The sequence below is a fragment of the Chiloscyllium plagiosum genome, unplaced genomic scaffold (assembly GCF_037043375.1).
Source record: "Chiloscyllium plagiosum isolate Xiang-an unplaced genomic scaffold, Cpla_swu_hap1 HiC_scaffold_9, whole genome shotgun sequence".
NCBI classification, from domain to species: domain Eukaryota; kingdom Metazoa; phylum Chordata; class Chondrichthyes; order Orectolobiformes; family Hemiscylliidae; genus Chiloscyllium; species Chiloscyllium plagiosum.
This window is the reverse complement of record NW_028270147.1, coordinates 104,918,806-104,939,683: the sequence shown is the minus strand read 5'-3', so window position 1 is coordinate 104,939,683 and position 20,878 is coordinate 104,918,806. Positions and strand designations below refer to the sequence as shown.

The 20,878-nt window shown below is 40.3% G+C and overlaps 1 pseudogene; it reads right to left on the bottom strand.

The window, feature by feature from the left end:
• The window catches only part of LOC148149223 (centrosome-associated protein 350-like), a 758,453-nt pseudogene that overhangs the window by 720,205 nt on the left and 17,370 nt on the right, over nucleotides 1-20,878 (bottom strand).

Genomic DNA, 20,878 nt, shown 5'->3' with positions numbered 1-20,878 from the left:
GAAACAGCAAAAACCAATGAGAACGCCATTAAAATTGAAGCATCCAGTGTTAAAAAAATTCACATGCTCGGTCATTGAGATATGATGGGCTTTTCTCATAACGCTGAGCAAAATTTTATTTGAGGCAAAAAGGAGAACTCTAAGAGAAAGGTGAACCACCCGTGCGTAACAAAGGCAGTCAAGGACAGTACCAACAGGAAAAGAACGACACAACAGCGGAGGACGAGAAAGGAAAAAAATTGATCATAAAATTAAATTGACAAGAAACAAAAACCAACGGCAAAAGTTTCTACAGGTATGTAAAAAGTGAGTAGCTAAAGTGAGCTTCGAACCCTTGGAGGTTCTGATTCGGGAATTGATAATGTGTACAGGGAAAACAGCAGATAATTTAAACCAATATTTTACATTAGTTTTCATGGAGGAGAATACCGTTATCATCCCAAAGATAGCAAAAAGCAAGGTATTCATGGGAGGAAAAATGCTGCAACAGTCTTTGTCACAAGGGACAAAGTAATGACAAACTAATACGATTAAACGCAGACAGGACCTAATGGCCTGTATCAAACATTTTTTAAGGCAACTGGCTGCAGAGATATTCAAGGCATCTTTTGAATTATTCCCGAATCAGTGGATACAGGGAGCTTCTAGTGGATTGATGCACCTGTTCAAGAAGGGAGGGAGACAAAAATCAGGAAAGTTAGTTTAATTTCTGTTTTGGCAGAACAGCAGAGTTGATTATTAAAGGAAGAAATAGCAGGACATTTGGAAAAGCTTATCATTAAACATGGTAGACTGGATTTTGTGAAAGGGAATTATATTTGATAAATTTGCTCGAGTTCATTGAGGAGATAACAAGTAGAGCTGATAAAGGAGAATCTGATGATGTTCTGTATTGGGATTTTAAAAATGCATTTGATAAGGTGCTACATAAAAGTCAATTGCACAAGATAGGAGCTCACGGTATCGGGGGTCATGTATTAGCATGGACTGAGGATTGGTTAACCACAATGGCTGTTGCTGAGACCTCACTTGGAGTACTGTATACAATTTTTGTTCTCATATTTAAGAAACGATAAACAAGCATTGGAGGCCACTCAAAAAAAGATTAATTTAGTTGCTTCAAGGATGAAAAGCTTGGTCTGTCAAGAATAGGTTAGGTCATTATTCAATAGAGTTTGGACAAATAACGGGTTATCTTATGGAAACAATGTTCTGAGGAGCTTGACAGGGGTTGATGTTGACTAGATGTTCTCGTACTAGTGAAGTCTCAACCCAGGGGACATTACAGAAGGGAACATTCATTTAAAAAAAAGTAAAGATTTTTTTTCTCTCAGTGAATGGCTGGAATTCTCTCGCCCAAAGAATTGTGACAGCTAAATGGGATAGGGGAATGGGTCTGGTTGGGTTACTCTTCGGAGGGTGGGTGTGGACTTGCTAAGCCGAAGGGCCTGTTTCCACACAGTAGGGATTCTATGATTCTACCTCAAATTATTTTAAAAGAGGGTAGATAGATTTTTGAAATATTAAGCAGTTGAGGGCTATGAGGATCAAGCATAAAAGACAAGTTGAGGCCTGGGTTGGCCCAGCCTTGATCTGATAGAATGGGGGAGCAAGCTCAAGGGGACGAATACCCTCCTCCTGCTCGATTCCTTGAGGCTCCATTTCATGCTTTCTTTTCTCCAAAGGGGAGTATGATACAATGTGCTAAAAGATCTCAGACGTTGTGAAAAGGAGTGAAAATGGGGTATTTATATACTGATCCCGATGGTATTTATCAATCAATCACAGCTATGCAGTCACGAATACGAAGGCAATTCCCTCCATGAATAAAGGAAAGCTACTACAGAGCTCATCCAATGGGAATTCTTATCTTCAGTAAACTCTTCCATCACATGATCCAAAATTGCACCCTCAGCTGTTTACTTATTTGTTCACTTCCAGACATGACTATTTCAATGTTCTCTTGACTGAACTTTCATCAACTTCAACATATTCAAAAGCTCCACATACCTCACCCTCATACCAAGCCCCTTTTACCCATGATCCTCGTGCTTGCTGATTCATGACTTGCCAACAGCTTCAGTATAAGAAGTCCTGTCCTTCCGTACATATTTTTCCTTTCTATCTCTGCAATTTCCTTCAATCCTCGAAACTTTTGAAGTGTCTACGTTCCCCATTTTAGCATTTTCATTTTCACCACCCCAGCTCAGCACTGAAGCTTTCAGCTGCATTGTCATCAGCTATGCAATTCTGTTCTAACACAGCTCAAATAGTAACATTTTCTTTCTTTCCAATATTCTATCTCACCTATTTCTTTGACCAAGCAGTTGGTCATCTTTCTTAATATCATATGGTGTGCTGTTAAGCTTTGCCCTTCTCTTCCTTGACAGTTTACTACATTAGAGGAATGAAATAATTTCAAACTGCAGTGACAATTAACTCAATGCAGCAACTGTATGAGAGAAATTCCTTCAAAACTCCAGAAAGTACTGGCTCTTCAGCATGACTGGGGGAAAGGGCCATCTTGCCAAGTACACTAGAAGAAAGTACCTCTGTAACCTGACGTGCTGTATCAGCCATCAGCCTTGCAAGTTCCACCTGCTGAGCGATCATTTTAGTTGTGGACTCTTGCAGCATCTCTTGGCGAACCTGTACAAACTGCTGCAGAGTTTCTGCACATGCCTGAGAACACAAAGAGAGGTTTTCACGTCCAGCAATTGATAATTCAGATACTTTAATCAAGAGACAAAGCACTATTGAAATGCAATGTGGAATTGACTTATGATCCATGTTTCATCATGCAACGTAAGCTCACTGACACAGCTTCTGTTTTACAATCAAGCTTTTAAGCCTTTTCCTCTCCTCCAATGGCACATATAAGCACAGTAACCTAGTCATAGTGTGATTTTGTTTTTTTGATTTCCAGTATTTGCAGTTCTTTGGTTTTTTTGATTTAACTTGGTCATGGTATTGCGAGATTGTTTCCATGATGGGGAGATGTATTCAACCTTAAAACTAAAAACCAGACCATTCAGAACTAAAAAAGCAGGAATTAATTATTTAATTCATTCTCAGGATGTAGCTATCCCTGACACTAACTGTCCAACCACAACTGGCATTAAAAGGTGAACGTTAGTGATCTTCTTAAACCACGGCAATCCATGTGGCTGCAAGATACTCCCAATGTATGTCAGACCATTGTAGGCAGCAAAGGAAAAGCAATATATTTTAAAGTCATGACTATATGCGGCGTTCCCAGGCATTTGCTGCCCTGTTCTTCCAGGCAGAATAGGTCATGAGTCTAGGTCTGTCAAAGGAGCATTCAATGAGGTATTGCAGAGCATCTTATAGATGGTGCACCTTGTTGCTACCATATACAGATGACAGAGGGAATAGGCACTTAAGGTGGTGGACATGATTCAAATCATGCTGATGTTTTGTAATGGATGATGTTGAGCTTCCTGATATCTTCATGATGTGCTTTTGGTGAGAGGGGGAGTTTACCGGTGGAGCAGAACAGGGCAGGGGTGGGGAGAGGTTTGACTTCAATGTTAAAGGCACTTTATAAATATAATTTGTTTGTTCTTATTGCACGGTGAGAAGCAGTCAACACTGAATTCCTTGCATTTCCAGACACCTGTTACATGTTCAAGTACCTGTACAGCTTTCTGTCTGGCCTCCTCTAGCTGCCTCTGACTTGCAGCAGCTTCCTGCTCGGCCTTCAGCTTCAGCAGGGCTATGTCGTGCTCATGTCTCTGCTGTTGGGCCTGGACACAAACAAAGATTAAATAGGAACCATCACTCTACATTCAACTGCTCTGCTCTGTGAAAAACTGGTATTTAAATTTGCAGTGTCCAGAGAGAGAGAGTAACAATTGAAATGCAAAGGCACCAAAATCTTAAGAGTAACAAATGACAAGATTTTAATCAATTAATTTTCAGATTGCAACTTTATAAATAAAAAAAAACATTTTCTCATAAATCTCATCATAATGGCATAAATTTTATAAAGCTGAAATTTCTTGAAAACTTGGCAAGTTTGCCCTGCTTCTATCAGTCACCTTGTAAAGTGCAGTCATGCGCAGGTTCGATGCTAATATCTGCACATTTAAGATTAGACATTGTCCTGGTACAACACAACACCAGGGTAAGTAAATTTAATCTTTAGTTTTGGAAAAATCTTTGTTTGCCTGATTTAACTGAAGAACGTTGCTCAGAATATTGCCTGGTTTGGGAAACGAGCGCAGCCATTGTCACTTAAGACAATTTTACAAAATCATTTCTGAAACAGCACAAGGCATAGACCCGTACCTTTAGGATCTGAGCCCACGACACAGTCTCTTGTTGAGCAAAGGCTACTCCCTGAGTCGTGTCTATCTCCGATAGCTGACGGATGGACTCTTCTAAAGCATCCAAGTAAGTGTGTTGAGCAGTCATGTGGTGTTGGACACTTGGCGGGGAGCTGAGCATCGAGGCTGCAATAACCAAAATGAAAAGTGTAATTACAATTTTTACAATTAGTTAAATAATGCATTGGGATCATGAGGTTAACTGCACGCCTCTCCAGGATTCAAAACAAGTTCGGGAACTGCATAAAAAATGACAAGGGAGAAGACATTGAAATTTTGATGAGATTCACAGGATACAACAAATAGCAAAGCGTGCAGAAGATCCAAACCCAATCATTGTATTTGGGTCCTGGTGAATGATCAGGAATGCAACAAAGGTTCACCAGACTTGTTTCCAGGACATTCTCATGGGGAGAGATTGGGAAAACTGGACCTGCATTCTCCAGCATTTTGAATTGATTTAATTGAAATCTACGAAATACTTAAAGTGTGGATGTCGGTAACATTTCCCCCGTTGGGGAGTCTAGGACTGGTGGGACCACTTAAAAATGAGAGCATGTCACTTAGGTCTGAGCTGATGACAATTCTGTTGCTGCTTCAGGGTCATGAGCCTTTGGAATTCACTACCACAGAGAGCTGTGAAAACATAGTCATCAAGTATGTTTTATGTAAAAATTGACGGATTTGATTTCCAATAGTGTATGGGGTCATGGGAACAGGGTGGCTAAAACGATACTGAAGCACTGATCAGCCACGATTGTACTGAATGACAGGGGCTGGCTCAACAGGCTGAATAGCCTACTTCTGCTTCATGTTCCTCAGACAGGATCCGACCACTTGAATGAAAAAGCACCTGCTTCCATGTTGCGTGGCACCTCATCATTTCTTCCAATCATCACTATGCCTCTCACTTCACCTTGGTTGTCTACTTACTCAGGGTTTTATTTAAAAAAAACCTACTCCCATGGCGATGTTTAGGACAAACAAATGACAGTTACAGAAGACATGATTCCGAGAGTTCCAACCTGCAGCAGAGGATGTGGAGGGCCTGGCTGCAGTAACACTGACGTCGGTTAGAGAAGGTGAAGGTGTGGAGGTAGTAGCACGCAGCTGCCTTTTCCCCTCGCTGGATGTTATCACTGCGCCATTCTGAAAAGTGCTCTGAGACATAGAACTCACAGTGGAATGGAACGATGGAGAGCTTGTGCTTTTCTTTGATGACTCCCCGTGAGCACTGAAAGCACAAAATTTACATAATCACAAATGTTGACAACTGCCAAAATGAGACATCACTTAAACCATTTAACACTGCAGATTTCATGCCATCAAGTACCTGTTTGCTGAAGCTCTGCTTTAAACAATCTGTCGGACTTAGTCGGCATTAGGGATAAACAGAGTCAAAAAGTGTGGCACTGGAAGAGCACAGCACGTCAGGCAGCATCCAAAGAGGAGAGTCCATGATTCTGGCACAAGCCTTTCATGAAGATAAACAGCCATCCTTACTTGATGGGCTCATGTTCCCTCTACTATTCCCAAAAGCCAATCTTCTACAATACCATTCCCACTCTTAAATTTAAACAACAATGTACTGACTGGACACAGCAGCCTAAAGGCTGATGAACCTGCCAAACCTGACAATCCAGACAACAGCTTCGCAACATACTCGCCAAGGCCTAAAAGGTCCTTCGGGTTTACCAGTCCATTTGAGTCATCAAGAGGATTCATCAGTGACTACCATCACACTAGCCACCGTCTGGTTGGTAGCTCTCTGGGATGCCAGAGGAAAAATAAAGGACAACTACATCACATGCACATCAACAGACAGCACACCGTTATACAAGAGCTGAAGACTTTCCAAAATCACATGCACTACATAAAGCAAATGCTCACTGATGACTACTTTCCCTCGATGAAGTCCAAAAAACCCCAACAACCCAATTTCTATAAGCGTCAAGGAGAATTCACCCCAGCTCAACATATGTTGGACTATCCAGTGTCGGCTTCCTAAAATATGCTGAGTATCTGGATTATTTGCGAAGCACTAATACCACTCAGCTATCACCTCCCCTTGAAATGAAACTTGATGCCAATGACAGTTTGTAACTTTATTAATTTGGTGACTTCCATAACTTCACCTTGTATTTTCCCTCTACTTACTGTTTCTTCCACCAGTAGAAGGAGTTCTTCCAAAGTCCTGACCAGTTTTGAGGTCTCCTCTGAACCACTGTTCAATCAAACTGATCAGCAATTTATCGAATCTCTCTTGATTACTATAATCAACGAATGTCAAGTTAACACTTTCTGGTTCCTGTGCACAGCCTTGAAGTCCTTCCTGAATTAGGGTTCCCAATACTGGGGACAACATTCTAACTGTAGCTTAACCAGTGATTTGTGATGGTTTAACATCATTCATTTTTGTACTCCAGTCCCTATTTATAAAAGCTTAATGGCTCTGATGAACTGATGATGATCTAAATACTGCACAAGACTGAGCTTCACTAACGTATCTCCATTAATAGTTGGTTCACAGAGCAGTGAGCATTGAATAAAAACCAAATAGAACCAACTAAGGTGGGCTACATGGCAAAGGATTCTTGTAAACACATTCTATTATTATTATTCCATATTGGAAATTGTGCCCATGTTTCTAATGGAAACTGCCTCAGGCTACTGGCAGACCCCAGTTTACGAATGGTTTCTGTTCTAGAGTGCTTCTGCAAGTCAATTTGTACACAAGTTGGAACACACTGTAAAAAGTCATCAGTACAGAAAATGTTTGCATGCAAGATCTTTAAAATTACACCCTCGGATGAGATTACGTGTGAAAGAACAAGCATTCTGAAGTCTGGGATCCTCTATGTATCTATCCTGCCACTGTTGACTCTGTCGTGCTTTGAGTGTCAGGAGAGGGCAACTATAAGCTGTCATGCAGGTATTGGTTGTTTCTAATATATGCACAACTGAAGGAATTGATAACAGAAAGTGACCGACAGAAAGTACATACGTCTGGTCATACCTATCTGCAGTTAGTGGATCTCTGAATTCAACTTGACTGCTCTTCATAATGTTACTTTCCAGAGTGGTAGATCGCAAGGGGCTGCGGGAGGTGTTGACCTTCCGTGATTTTCTGCGACTACTGGATTTGACAGGTGTAGCACTGGGTATAGAATTCTCCAGATACCTTCCATCTGATAGAAATAGAAACAAAGTTTAAGAAGTAAAAAAGGAGCATGCATTCCATTATCACAATCAATGGGATTGGTTAGTAAGCACAAGTTTCTCTCAAATTGTTGCTGTCAGAATATAGAAGAGATAGATGGTAATTTAATTCTTGTCCACCTCCTCAAATTCTGTGGACCAGCACAAAGTGATAAACCAGACATTTGGGGGAATCTGCAATGGGCAACAGGTGTTGACACAGATGGGAGCGGGAGATGACCACTTCAGGAGGGTTGACTTTGCCTGCTAAGTCTTACTAAAGAAGCTCCATAAATTAGAGAGAAGGAAAAGATTCCATAGCCTCAGTTTCTGTTGCAAATGCTTTCAAAACACTGCAAAATGTCAGTGCATGACCCTCGACCATTTAACTTAATTTCACCAGGGTTATTAATTTTATCTGATCAATAATGGCCAGCATGAGGTCAAGAGTAACTGTTGATCTAATTGCCATGAACAACTATTTTGTATTCCTTCCACTTACCCAGTCTGCTAATTTTTCGAGTAGCACTGCTCAAAGCTTCCCTCGTATCCATCTCTGTGTCTGTCACTGCAGTAGTGGTGGGTATAGCTTCAAGCCTGTTTTCTATGTGCCGCAACTTGGGATGAAAGAAAAATAATGAATCAAACACAATGCAAGTTAAAATAGTCTGTTTCCTGCAGTAAAAACTCTTAGGATAGACCCAGGCAGGAATCAAAGGGGAACTAGAAAACATGCAGGGTGTCAAATATATATTTTGAGGGATTTTGGAAGTTAAGAAGCAGGAAATGTCAGGGTGAGACTGGGAAGTATGGAGCTAAAATGTTCAGCGGACAGAATGACCTGAGATATGGAGGGGGCCAGGGCAGAAAAGAGTTGGAAAAGTAAACAGGAGCCACAAACAAATCTGTACATAGGAATTTTGCAGCTGAAGGACTGGGTTAAGGCAGAGAATGAAGATAAATAACAAGAGAGTGATAAGCAAGCAGGGCTATGATGCAGAAGATAGAATGTGTAGAAATGTACAGCATGGAATGAAAGAAGTCAGCATGTGGAAACTGCACACAAAGAAGAATCAGCCATTCGGTCCTTTGAGCCTACTCCACGGTTTAACAAGACCATGGCGATCATGAATGTAACCCAAATACACATTCCCTCCTATTCCTGATAACCTTTTATTCCCTCTTTACAAGAATGCATCCTCCATGGACTTGAAAATATTCAAGGGCTCTGCTTCCACTGCTTTTTCAGGAAGTGAGCTCCAAAGACTTATGACCCTCAAAAATATGGAGCCAATCTTTCCATTTTAAACCAGCAACCTCTCACTTTTAAACAGTTCTAGATGCCTCGATTAAGTGGAAGGATCCTCTCTACATCCATCCTATCAAAGCCTCTCAAGTCACTTTTTATTTTCCTAACCTCCAGCAAGACAAGCCCAATCTATGCAATCTTTCTTCATAAGGCAACCCTCCACTGCAGGGCTGCTAAATCTTCTCTGAACTGCTTTCAATACATTTACATCCTTCCTTAAATAAGGTGACCAATACTATACACAGCACTTCAGATGGGATCCCACCAATGGCCTGTACAACTGAGGCATAACCTCCCTTGTGTCCGAGTCCCTTTGCAATAAATTAAAACATTCTATCAGCTTTCCCAATTTTTTGCTATAACTGCATTTGAGCCTTTTGAAAATCATGCACCAGGACATTCACATCCCTCTCTCTCACAGCTCAGCAATCTCCCACCAATTAGATAATATACTTTTTTATCCTTCTTGCCAAAGTGAAAAAAATTCACTTTTCCCACATTTCAACTAAGTCAGATCTTTGCCCACTCACTTAAACTACTGGTAACTTTTTTGCAACCCCATATTTGCTTCACAGCCTACTTTTCTCCTTGTGCTGTCAGTAAATTTGGCAACTTATCTTCCATCCCTTCATCCAAGTCATTTTATAAATCATAAGCAGTTGAGACGCAGCACCGAGCCCCTTTGGCACACCACTTGTTACATTCTGCCAACCTCAAAAAGACCCACTTATGCCGACTCTCTTCCTGTTTCCCAGCCAATCTCCTATTTATGGTAACATGTTAAACTCTTGTAAGATTAGATATTACTTTCAGTCATAACCTTTAATGTGGCTTTTTATCAAATTAAAAAGGGACATTCTTAGGTCAGGCAGCATCCGTGAAGCAGGAGAATCGACCTTTTGGACATAAGCCCTTCATCATAAGCCCTCATTCCTGATGAAGGGCTTATGCCTGAAATGTTCATTCTCCTGCTTCTTGGATGCTGCCCGACCTGCTGTGCTTATCCAGCACCACACACTCGACTCTGGTCTCCAGCATCTGCAGTCCTCACTTTTTCCCTGGAGTGGTACATTGGTAAATAAACTATGTAAAGACCAGATCTTTTCAGTTTTCTGTATTTTTGATTATGGATTGAAGTGAGAAAACTGTTGAAAAACTAAGGAGTGCTGAAGTTTTTGAAAGCAAGTTACCTGACACTTATTCTAAGCTCTGTTTACACAGTTGCTGATTCAAGCAATATTGAAAGGTTTACAGATAAGCTGCTGCCAAGGTCTGTGTACAAGGGAAGATCCGGTTAGCAACAAGATTAGTATGCAGACTAGTACCCATCGATGACAAGGGTCTTCTGCCTGCCAACAGTGAGGTGATTGGCTCTCAGAAAATAAACAGTTGGGTCTGAGAACAAGACAGTGAGAGCCACCAGATCTCCACAAGCTCAGGAGTTGTCTCAGTTGTGTGCAACTTGCCCTCTACTGTAGCTCTTTGGTCACGTAATGGCAAGTTGTACAGAAAAAGTTAGAATCATCAGTGAGCACAGCATTTTATCAACATAATCATGTTTCTTGAGTAAAACTATTCTAGTATTTTTTGGTATCCTAGTCCCAATAAGTACAAGACGAAAAACGTCAATTACTTGCCTTCTTTCAATAATGTTTACATTCTCTGTATCTTTCTAAGCAAACGAAATAGGAGAAGCAACCCATTCGGCACCTCAAATCTGCTCCACCTTTCAATATAATCACGGCTGCTCTGTTTCCAATTCGAACTCCAATTACCTTCAATTCCCATGGCAAACATAAACCACCTCTGTAAAAAAAATTCAATGAACCCACCCCCATTGGCAGAGCAGAGTTCTATCAGTTTCCCTCATGATTGTAATTTCACCAAGTCCACTGCTCCTTTCCAGTACCTGATTGACAGTTAGTCCAGGAATGTCTCTTTGAATCCTCTACCATTCCCTTGTTATCTACTATTTAATCTCCATTCTCACTTTCTGCAGGACCAGCACCTCATTTTACTTCACAGTGCAGGAAGAGGTCATTCAGCCCATCATGCCTTCACCAGCTTTAGTGTCTGACAAACATCTGCTTTTTTCCTTTATTGCTGCACATCATTACTGTCCAAAAAAAAACCCAATGCCTTCTTGAATGACTTAACTGAACCTTTCTGCTCCACACTTCTATGCAGTGTATTCCATATCCGAACAACTCGCTGTATGAAAAAGATATTTTGTTCCTCACACCACTCTTGCTTCATTGGCACAATATGTCAATCTATGTCCTCCCATCGCTGTTTATTTCACAAGCGGAAATAGCTTCATCCCAGCTACTCTGTCCATTTTGCATGCCTGACTCTCTCCTCCCATATTAATTTTTTCGTCCTGATTAACCTTTTAGTTATTACCTGCTATCTTTATATTCTGACCAATCATCTGACCTGCCACTCATCTTTGCACAATAACCTCAAGTCTGATATTAACTTCAGATACTAATTTCCCTAATTTCTTTCATTAACATATTCCTCACAGCAGAGGAGATGGAGTGAGAACATGATCAAGATGTATAAAATTATGAGGGGCGTAAACAGGGTAGATGGGAAAAAAACCTTCTCCCTTGGGAGGAGTGATCAATATCAGGAGGCATGGATTTAAGTTAAAAAGGAATAGGAGAAGTGTTTTTAATCAGGGAGTGGTGTAAGAGTGTTAGAAGCAGAAACCCTTGTGACATTTAATTAGATGTGCAACTGAGATATCAAAGTACACAAGGCAATGGACCAGGTGCTGGAAAATTGGATCAAAATAGTCAGGTGGCTGCTTTTGACCAGCGAAGACTTGAGCCAGAGTCCTTTCATGCGCTGTACACCTCTATGACTCTACCATGTGTCCAGCTTTGGAATTTTCCTGTATAATAGAAATGAACTGATTTATTCACGATGAGTGTCTCTCTGGTTGAGCCAGCATCTATTGCCCATCCCTGGATGCCATGGAGAAGATATGGTGAACCACATATTTGAAGCCCTGCAGTCCATTTATTGCAGGTCAACCCACAATGCCATTAGGGAGAGAGTTGCAGGATTTCCAACCAACAATACTGAAGAAGCGTTGATATATTTCTGATCAGGAACAGGATGCAGCTTGGATAGCAACTTGCTGGTGTTGGTGCTCTTATGTATCTGCTGCCTTTGTCCTTCAAGGTGCCAATGGATTTGGAAAGTGCCACCCTGTCAGCCTCAGAGAACTTCTGTAAGTATATTATGTAAATGGTACAGATTGGTGCTGATTGTTGAAGTTGGAGGAAGTGAAGGTTTGTGCATGTGGTGTTAGCCCTGGGCTGTTTTGTCCCAAATAGTGTCAAGCATCTCCGGTACTAGTAGACCTGCACTCATCCAGGCAAGTTGAAAATATTCCATCACACTACTGAATTGTGCAATGTAGATGGTGAACTGCAACATGCGCTAGTAATTCAACCAGATAGCCAAAAACAATCATGGGACAGCAAACTTTATTTTAACTGGCACTTTATGAACTGTCGCTCTTGATAAACCAACAAAAATTATTCACCTGAAATACTCGAAGGTTACTGCATTTTCGTGGTGTCAGAGTAGTGAGTTGAGGCTGCAAGTGAGAAGGCACTCTGCCATTAAATTTTATTTAAGGCAAATCTGCATGCTTGTTTCAGTGAGTTATACTATAAATAAAGTAATGTGTATACCCCTGCATTACGTTTCTAATACTTAGCATGTGTTTTTGCATTGACTGTGTCAGTTTGTTGGCTACTGGAATATTTGATCAACCAGCACTCCTGGTCTCATTGGTGCTGGTTAATAAAACATTTACTGTGTCTTCAAAGACAGACATGGCGGGAAAAGCTCAGTAGCAGCATCTGTAGAGAGAAATCAATTAACATTTCGGGTTCAGTGATTCTTCCTCACAACATGGAGAGAAATGAGAGTTAATGTTTCAGTGTTCAGAGGAAGGATCACTGAACCAGAAGTGTTAACGAATTTCTCTCCAAATATGTTGCCAGGCCTTCTAAGCTTTTCCAGCAATTTCTATTTTTGTTTCAGATTTCCAAAGTTCTTTTGGTTTTTATGCTGTACATTCAACCAAGTTTTTGCTGGCGATCTGATTATCCAGTAGTAACATCAACTAGCTATTATGTCATAACAGTTGGAGTGATGACACCATAATACCTTCCTTGAAACAATGACCAGAATTCAAAAAATACTTCATTGGCACAGAGCCATTTTGAGATGTCCCATAACCACAAAAGTCACCATTTAAATGTAAATATTTCTTTCTTTATAACAGACCTTTGGCCATAGGATCGAATGATCTCTAATCTGCCACACAGTATTGATGACTAGACCCAGTAGTCACCACAACAATGATTGAAGGCACTACAACTAACTGGAGTAGTTTGCAAATCAGCACCACTATACCTTGCCTCGTACTTCGACTCTTTATCAGTCTCTGATTTAGTAGGGCTGACTTATTAGATGTTTCACTCCACAACTTGTCAGCTCACCTAAAACAAAAGCAAAGCAAAGACAATCAACAACACTGATTTTCAGATTCAGATTTGATTACATTACAAGTTTGCAATCGGAAACTCAAATACTTATTTTGGATTTGGATTTTCAATTTGGTCAAAAACAGAAATATTAAGTCGACATTATTTAATGATAATGAAATACAACATTTTGTATAAACAATTGAAATCTGGTTTGTATACCAACGTTGAGCCTTACAGCACAAACAAATCCTTCACCAGTGTGGGACGTTCTCCAGTCCTGAGAGATAATGTAGCTTCAGTGAGGAATGTGAAAGAATTAAGTAGTAAGATCAAACTAGGAGCATCTGTGTGTGTACACCAGAACCAAAATCAAATAATATCAGTAAGCATCAACAGAAGCCCAAGCCCATGTTCTCCCGGCTTTTATTCCATAACAATTGGAGCCACAACACTCGACATCATAATACTCCCTTGGAACAATGACCAGAATTCAAAAAATACCTCATTTGCAGAGAGCCATTTTGAGATGTCCCATAACAACAAAGATCACTGGACCAGAAATGCTAACGGATTTTTCTCCACAGAGACTGCCAGACCTGCTGAGCCTTTCCAGCAATTTCTTTTTTTTTGTTTCAGATTTCCAGCAGTTCTTTTGTTTTTTGTGTGGTATATTCAATCAAGGTTTTGCTGGGGATCTGATTATCCAGTACTAACACCAACTGGCTATTAGGTCATAACAATCAGAGCCACGACATCATAATACATCCCTTGTAACAATGACCAGAATTCAAAAAATACTTCATTGGCAGAGAGCCATTTTGAGATGTCCCACAACCACAAAAGTCACCATTTAAATGTAAATATTTCTTTCTTTATAACAGTTCTTTGGCCATAGGATCAAACGATCTCTAATCAGTCACACAGTATTGATGGCTAGACCCAGTAGTCACCACAACAATGATTGAAGGCACGACAACTAACTGGAGTAGTTTGCAAATCAGCACCACTATACCTTGCCTCGTACTTCGACTCTTTATCAGTCTCTGGTTTAGTCGGGCTGACTTGTTAGATGTTCTACTCCACAATTTGTCAGCTCACCTAAAACAAAAACAAAGCAAAGATAATCAACAACACAGATTTTCAGATTCAGATTAGATTACATTACAAGCTTGCAATCAGAAACTCAAATGTGGGACGTTCTCCAGTCCTGAGAGGTAATGTAGCTTCAGTGAGGAATGTACTAGTAGTAAGTAGTAGGTTCAAACTAGGAGCATCTGTGTGTGTATACACCAGAACCAAAATCAAATAATGTCAGTAACCATCAACAGAAGTCCAAGTCCTTGTTCCCCTGGCTATTATGCCATAACAATTGGAGCCATGACATCGTAATACCTACCTTGGAACAATGACCAGAATTCAAAAAATACCTCATTCGCAGAGAGCCATTTTGAGATGTCCCATAACAACAAAGATCACTGAACCAGAAATGTTAACTGATTTCTGTCCAAAGATGCTGCCAGACCTGCTCAGCTTTTCTAGCAATTTCTGTTTTTGTTTCAGATTTCCAGCAGCTCTTTTGGTTTTTGTGCTGTATATTCAACCAAGTTTTTGTGAGGAATCTGATTATCCAGATTATCGTGATCATCAAGTCGCTATTATGCCAAAACAATTGGAGCTACGACGTCATAATACCTCCCTTGAACCAATGACCAGAATTCAAAAAGTACTTCATTGGCAGAGAGCCATTTTGAGATGTCCCATAACCACAACACTCATTATTTAGATGGAAATATTTCTTTCTTTATAACAGTCCTTTGGCCAAATATTTGCCCCTGCAAATATTTGGTTGTTTTTCTGAGACTCTACCATTCAGTAAACAACTGCTAATCTGGCCAAGTCCCATTTCCTGGTCCCTACATTATCTAGTCTCTTTTCCTTCTCACAATGTAAATGTTCCATTTATGTAAATTAATGGTTAATAGTCATTTACTGACGTTAGTAAAATTAAACCATGATTGACATTTTTTTCTTACATTACAGACCTCTTTTCACAACTCTACCAGTTCACTTCACGCTAAATGCATGTTCCCTTTCCACAAGACAAATTATTTATCAGAAATGTGCAATAAATACATTGTGGCATTTCTCATTATGTTTGAGACAGAGTCACAGAGAGTCACAGAGAGAAATAGATTGCCACAGAGTGTCACAAAGAGTCCAATAGTCACAGAGATCCACAGCACAGAAATCTTTTCCAAACGTGAAATATTCATAACTGAACAGGGAGTTTGATAAAGCAACTACAGCAGGTGGTAAAAGGTCACAATAGGGATATGTTACTGCAGCTGCAATCTGCAGAGAAAGTCCAACTTATGCTCAGACACAAATGCCCAGTTTGTGTCTGGCAGGTCAATGTCTCTTATATGCCTCCATTACCCACCCTTGGAAAATAGTGGATAAATGAGCTCTTCCAATATTATTGCCTGTTATAGCAAATGCCTTTGATACAGAAACAAAGAATGGTTCGAACAAACATTTATTTGAAAGTGACTGTAAGCTCAGAGGTTGGCTTGTGTCATGGCAGAAATGTTTCTCATCAGGAACTAGAAAACAGCTGACACAGGGTTATATGCTGTGACTACTCTGAAGGTTTAATGAAAGTTCCAGTTTTTAAAAAATAACTGAAGGAGAAAGGTAAATCACTTTGATGACAATTAGTTTGGGACACTTAATGTTGTCGTGAACGTACTGTTCACTGCAAACAATTAAACACGAGCCAGAACAGCCATGTGCTTTTCAGGTAATAATGTAGATTCACAAGGAAGCACAACATTGAAACAATGGAACAATTTACAGAGGAACCTTGATTACCCGAGCGACATGGGCAGAGTGTTTTGTTTGGATAATTGAATGCCGGGTAATACAGTTTAGCCAAGCATCGGGATCTTACAATCTACTTCAGATGATCCGAAATTCAGATAATCGAATGCCAGATAATCGAGGCTCCTCTGCATGTAGATTAATCAAATATCCTATAAATCAAAGAAGTTTAATTTTTAAACAATAAAGTCTGATAATCTGCTTGGTCTTTTGCTGTTCTCTATCAATTGAGGTCTTCAGGGCAATGAATAAAATTTATTGACATGGGAATGTGTGGAAGGGTTGATAATTCAGGAAATTAGCTGGTTCTGAATTGATTTAGACAAATAAAGAGGATCAGAATGGGAGAAATATCATATAATGTGCAGACTACACCGAAAGGGTATTTCATCACAACTGTGCCACTTATTTAAAGAGCAAGAAAGGGCCGTCACTGACCAGATAGCAGTTGTGTAGCCTGAGACAGTAGATTGTGGGTTCAAATCCCACCAGAGATTTGAGCAGATCTCTCAGGCAGGCATTTCACTCCAGGTAGTTCTTCCATAACACAATGGTTGCTTTGCTGTCCAACCCCCATGATATCGGAAAATCACATTTTAGAAACAGCATTTAAAGTCTTCGCGATGTACTCGGGTTGCAGCCAACACACGTTTTCAGAGTTCGTGCTTTAGAAACAGTGTCCCCAATTTGTCAAATTTGTGTTAATGAAATGCATGTCATAGCAGAATGACCTGTCCAGTACTGAGGGAGTACTGCACTATGTTGCAGATGGTGTCCTTCAGAGGAGACGGATGCAGAAGACCTCAGCATTCTGGCCAATATTTATTTCAACAGATTATCCTATTCAACAATTTGCTGTTTTGATGAACCGAACATGCTAAAAATTGTATTTTGCATTTGCTATTTCATAAACTACAAAGTGTTCACTGGCTGTAAGCCACATAAAGAATGCTCCATGATTGTAAACAGTGCCATTTAAAACAAGTTTTCTTTTCTTTTCTGAAGTTGCACAGATCAATACTAGACAACAGACACAGGCCCTGTTATACGGTTACACACAACACTGACATTGTTGCACACCACGAGCTGAAGTGTTCTGGAAGTGATCAATCTCCAAGCTGGAGGGAATGGCTTCAACTTAGGCAGAAAAGGGAAGAAAATCCATCCAGTGATTCCCCTTTGCCAAGTGCACTCATGTGGGATGGATCAGCCCTGTGATTCCTTCTCTAATTTGCCCGGCAACACATGATAAAGGCTCAGAAATAAAAAGTGATTACTTGGCCAAATTCTCAGTCAGAATAGGGAGAACAGGGAAGAAAATTGAGAAAACAAATTTCCATTCCAAGAAAAAGAAATTGAGATCAGGGTCAACACCTTACAGGAATAATCATCTTTCTATATTAAAAAAGTTATGATGGCACATTTCATTTTCTAGACACTTCTGGGTTCAGATACAGTCTGACACTTTCAAACACTAACCCTGCCAACTTGAAAACTTCAAAGAAACTTCTGACACTACAAATGAGTCAGCACCTTAGGCACATCACCTCCATCTCTCTGACTTGCTCCTTCATCACTGGTAGCTCTATTTAATCCCAAATCACCTACCACCATTACAAGGGTCACTGCTGTTCAAAAAGGTGGCCCATCTTATCGGGATGACTGTCTGTTCAGTGAAACCTCGCCAAAACTGCACATGTCTGAGAACTCTAAATACTGCAACAGAATGAGGAAACCAGTAGACTGCTGAGACTGAAATTTACATCAGTTGACAGGAAGAAACTGAAGAAAACCAGAGGTGAAACACCATCAGTACACTACAACCAAAAGATACTCCTCTCCAAACATTGCTGAAATTCTACAGAGTTAAAAAACATACAACACCAGGTTATAGTCCAACAGGTTTATTTGGAAGTACTCGCTTTCAGAGTGCTGCTCCTTCATCAGGTAACTGTGGACCAGGATCATAAGATCCTGTGTCTTATGATTGTGGTTGACAACCACTTGATGAAGGAGAAGCACTCAAGTAAGCCACCTAGTTCTTCCATAAACTGCTGGGGAAGGTAAATAATAAAACCAAACACACAATGTGATAACAATCAAGGAACCAGAAATAACAGCAATATATCCAGCCCAGACGACTCTGCAAAGTTCTCCTTCCTCATATTCAGGGATTGTGTCTAATTGCCCCACAGAACACTCAAGTTTCAGCCTGACATAGTCACACCCAATTTATAGCCAATGTTGCACACTCCTCCTTAGCAGGACAGACTCGGCAGAGGTAGCGGCAGTATCATACAATTGGGAGTGAGTTGCTCTGGGATACTTCAATATTGACTTCAGATTCCATAAAGTCTGAGGGCATCGGGTCAACCATGGCCAACTTCCTGCTGATTACCACCACCCCCTAACTGGTGAATCAGTATTCCATGTTGAACGCCACTTTGAGGAAGTAGTGAGGGTGGCAAGAGCTCAGAATGTACTCTAAGTACATGACTTCAATTTTCATCACCAAACATACATTCATAGCAGCACTAATGGCCAGGTTGGTGAAATCCTAAAGGGTAAATTTGGTAGACTTGGTCTGCAGCAGGTAGTAACAAAACCAATGGGGAAAATAACCAACTTAACTCCATCCTTCTCTGATACTTATGAAGGGATAAGAGGACACAGCAATAGCAATAAGGCTTGAAAACATATTAACTATACGATTGATGGTTTGTGCTCCAGAACTAGTCATATCCCTTGGCAGTCTGTTTAAATGCAGCAACAACACTGACAACTACTAACAATGTGTAAATTTACCCAGGTAAATCCTGCCCTCAAAATGGAGGAATATCCAAACTATTCAAACGTTGCTTCATCTGTCTATGCTTAATCTTCAGCAAAATGGTTGATCATCATTAACAATGCAATGGAGAAATACATTCCCCAATAAAACGCTGACTGATGCCCAGTTTGGGTTCTGTCAGGGCCATTCAGCTCCAATCCTCATTACATCCAATAATTGGGCCGACATTCAAGGAGCTTTTGGCGAAGTATGGTATCAAGGAGTGTGAGAAAAATTGAAGCCAATGGAATCAGGAAATAGTTATGCCTATTGCAGGTTCAAACACCTCATTGTCCAAGGGCATTGTCCAAGATCCAATCATCTTCAGAGTCCTTTTCTCCATAAGGTCAGAAATGGGGATGATTCATGACTGCACACTGTTGAATCCCATTCATAATTCCTCAGCTGTATTCCGAGTCACTATCAGTAAAACCTGAACAGCATTCAAGAAGTCTTGGGCTGATAGGTTGGAAATAACATTGGTGACAAACAGTGCCAGACAATGACCAAACCATAGGATCCAATCATCTCCCCTCATCATTCACGACATTACCATCATTGAATCCCACTAACAGTATCCTGGAGGATGTCACCATTTACCAGAAATGGAACTGGATTAGCCAAATAAGCAAGGTTTACAGGATAACATCAGAGGCTGGAAACTCTGTGCGAAGTAATTTACCTCCTGACTCGGCAAAGTCTGATGCAAAAAGTACAAGTCAGGATGCTTGAGAAGGGATTAACTCTGCTTTCTCTTCATAGATGCTGCCAGACCTGCTAGAGTTTAAGAAATTTCTGTTTTGTTAACACATCAGGATGTCTGGATGAATGCAGCTTGGGGAAGAAGGCACTGAGTACAGTAAATCCCTCTGCCACACTGACAACTCAATGCTCTTCCAATTACATAGCCCTTCTTTGAGGTTTTCCCCTGTTTGGTTGAAAACCGGAAAAAATAGTTTTTCTATCAATACTTTCCTCTCACTGAGAAAGCTTCAGTCCAACCCACATCCTACAATCTGCTCTGAAAACTCTGCGCACATTTTGATAATGTGCAACACAGTTGCTGAAAACTTCCACAACAAAAGTAAAACACACAATATTCTTAAAAAACGAATTCACTATTTTCCATGTTGACAGATCCATTAAAATTCCAGATACAAATTCAGATTATTGCCAAGAAGTCCAGTCCTTCCTTGGACCAAAATATATTGTCTACTACATTTTGTTGAAACAAATGTGATTGTTTTTGAGATGTATTGCCTGCAGAAAAACAGGAATTATTACAAAAAACATTTCAAGAAGTTGAAATCAAGGACAATACAGCCAGGGTGAATGGCACCCAATATACAGCCTTTAATATTCTTCAGTCACTGTTGCACAATGCCAGCAGTTCAGTAACCTATCAAGGCTTGTATCTCAACACTATCCAAATTCCTGACCTCCACCTATGAAAGCAAAGATAACAAGTACATTGGAGCTCCCCTCCAAACCATGTACCACCGAAACGTGGAATTATAAAGACATTCCTTTGCTGTCACTGGGTCAAACATCTGCAAAGTTCACTCTGACTGCAATTCTAAACTCACCACATTACGAACCATGATCAATGAAGAGTAATAAATGCTGCGATGCTTGCGATACTTGTGTCATGAATGACCAAAAGATAATAAGACATAGAATAAACAGACCAGGGGTGGGGAACCTGTGGCCTTCTAGGCCATTGTGTGTGGCCTTTTGAATGAATCCAAATTTTGCAGAACAAATCTTGTATTTTTTTATTAATTTTTTTCATCCTTTA